This window comes from Lasioglossum baleicum, unplaced genomic scaffold (genome assembly GCF_051020765.1).
Source record: "Lasioglossum baleicum unplaced genomic scaffold, iyLasBale1 scaffold0046, whole genome shotgun sequence".
Lineage (NCBI taxonomy): Eukaryota > Metazoa > Arthropoda > Insecta > Hymenoptera > Halictidae > Lasioglossum > Lasioglossum baleicum.
The window spans coordinates 525,062-527,975 of record NW_027469106.1 but is presented as its reverse complement, the minus strand read 5'-3'; positions in this window follow the sequence as shown (position 1 = coordinate 527,975).

The following is a 2,914-nucleotide window of genomic DNA, read 5'->3' as shown; positions in this document are numbered from 1 at the left end:
GATATTATGATTAAAATGAGGAGTGGTCTTTCGTGCCGAGACAGCCGCGGGCTGTCATATGCACTAGGACAACCGATATTGCTATGATGCAGTCAAGAAAAGAACGTCCGACGCGGTTACAAGGAGTGTCCCGACAAGAATCGCGCGCGAGAGGATGCAACGAGAACGGTGAGTTTACAGGATTCAACAATTATACAAGATATTATACGACTCACCGCAATGTTGTATTAACGCCTAATAATATTGTTGCAGCAGGAACTGGCGGTACTGACAGTAGGTGTCGTACATCGGATCTTCTATACAGATGTCCTCGAGGTGGGGAAGATCTGGCAGAGTTGCTGCTGCTCGGTTCGGGACGACGTTAGTGGCCTTGGATGCTGGCCGCAAGACGACACGTTGATGAGCTGGCAGAGGAACGTCACGGATGATTCGGCAACGGACCCTGGGAACGATGATCGTGTCTCGGCTGTCGTCGTCGTCGGCTATGTCGATCACCTCTGGACAATCGACCGGATGTAGAACTGGCGTCGGAGCTCGCGAGAGGTCCGCGTGGTTGACCTCTTTAGGAGGGTTGCAAGGGCAACCGTATACAGAAACGTAATCGGACGCGTCACACGGAATGTGCTCGGTGGTTCCCAGAAGTTCTGTCCACTCGGTAGTGGCGATGATTTGTTCGAGCACCGCTTTATTTCTTAACGCGCGTCTCAATTTAGCAAGTTGATACTTGCGTCCCGCTCGACGTGGGCGTCGCATGGGTAAGGAATAGTAATGATGGAATATTAATAATATAATGAAAATGAACTTCCATTTGTTATTAACCTTTTAGGTAGTTAACTCGCTTCACGTCTATAGTGGCGGCTCAGCGTTTCCACTGCGCTCTTTAGACCAATTCTAGACGTGCACGAGAACTTCTCTATGACTCGCTTCAAATTCCTTATTGGCGGCTCAGCGTTTCCACTGCGCACTTTAGACCAAGTCCGGATATGTCACGAGTTTAATATATTCTATGCAAGAACTGAATTGGAAGATGGTGTTGAACTAACACAAGAATAACAAGATCGAAGCACTGGTATAACAACGATATATTAAATAAGAACTGGTAAGTACACTGGTATACAATATGTAAGTAGTATTATAATAGGAGTAGTAATTGGATTAATGAATAATGGATATTGTAATATGTTATAGGAATAACGTATGAGAATTAGGACTTGAGTTGAGTTGAGTTAGAGTTGGAATTGAATTGGAATTAGGAGTGAAGGATCGACACACTTCACTATCGCGGAGCTAGACTGAACACGTCTGCTCTTGAAGTCGGAAGAAGCCGGACTGGCACGTCCGTGCGAGTCGCTCGCTTGGAGCGGACCGTTCGAGTCGCTGGCTGAAGGCGGACTGATGCAAGCGTCCGCTCTGCCTTGCCTCCTTCGTTCGGAGTGGGGATAGCTGCTGACGCTGCAGTCTCTTTGTTCTTCAGTCGTCGGAGTGGGAGAACCGCTGACGCAGCAGCGTCTTCGCTCCCGGGGACTGCACGTGCATTTCTGCTGACGCTGCAGTCTCGTGGCTGTCCTATTGCCCTCTACGAGCGTGGGACTGCTGATGCAGCAGTCTTTGGACTTCTCGACGTTTCTAGAAGCTTCCAGATGCTTCCAGAGTGATGCAATACTTTATTGCATTATGTGTCGTGGTGATGGGTTGAAACTGAGGTAAGGTGTTGATCAAGGTGAAGTTATGGTGATGGGTAGAGGCGGAGATAAGGATTAGAACAATAGAATAATGAGATCTTAATACTATGCTCTTATGTCTAGGGGACGGTGTATGGATCTTATGCAGATCAGACCTTGTATACATAGTGTATGTACAAGGCCAACGTCGTACATCGGACGACGTAACACATTCATCGCCGGAAGAAATAGCAGCTGCCATTATGCGAGAACCAGGATTCGTCGCAGTTCCAGCTGGAGAAGTGGTGCATATTATAAAGTGCATTCCAGTAACCGTACAAGTTCGGAAAACGGATAAGTGTTTCGATGAACTTCCGATCACTTACCAGAATTCTTCGAAGTTCTTAAAACCAGGAGACCATATTATAGTTGCCACAGGTACAGAAAAGCCATGCAATGAACTCCTGCCGCCTCTCTACAAAATAAACGGAATTTGGTATCGTTTAACGCCGTCACTCACAGAGACCGTTGCCCCAGCAACATTACAACCGCTCATCAAACCCACGTGGAAGTACGTGGATCCAACAAATATCGCAACAGGCGGAATCTATTCCCAAGAGGATCTCAACAAACTACAGGACCACATCATGTTTCCAGTGGAAAGAGTGGCCGTAATAAATTCTATCGCCCAAGGAGCATCCGGCAGAGATTACGCAACAGGGAACGTTAATATGTTCAACCTGCTCGACGAAAACTCCCTGCAACAGATAGCGGAGTCAACAGCACAAAAACTGTGGTCAGGATTCACCACATTTGGTTCAATCAGTGCCGGAGTGCTAGGAATATATATAGCAATCCGAACAATAAAGACTATCATAAGTACCATAATCAATGGTATTGCATTGCACTCACTTTACGGATGGAGTTTGCATCTAGCAGTCGCCGTATGGAGCTCCCTCACAAGATTCTTCATCTTCCTGAAGCAAAAGGACAATACTTACACGTATACAGCAAGATACAGGAAAAGTGCAAGTGAAAGTGTTAGTGAACAAAGTGATTCCCCACCCACCCTAAACCCCGAGAAAAGACAGTCGAAAAATGAACATTGCGAATACGACTTGTCGGACATTACAAAACCAGCCCCAGCCCCACGTGCCGACACCGACAACATTTCAGTGCGACCAGTGTTTCGTACAAATATAGGAAATACTCGCCGAGAACTGTGCTCCCTGCGCGGAGTACCTCCGGACGAT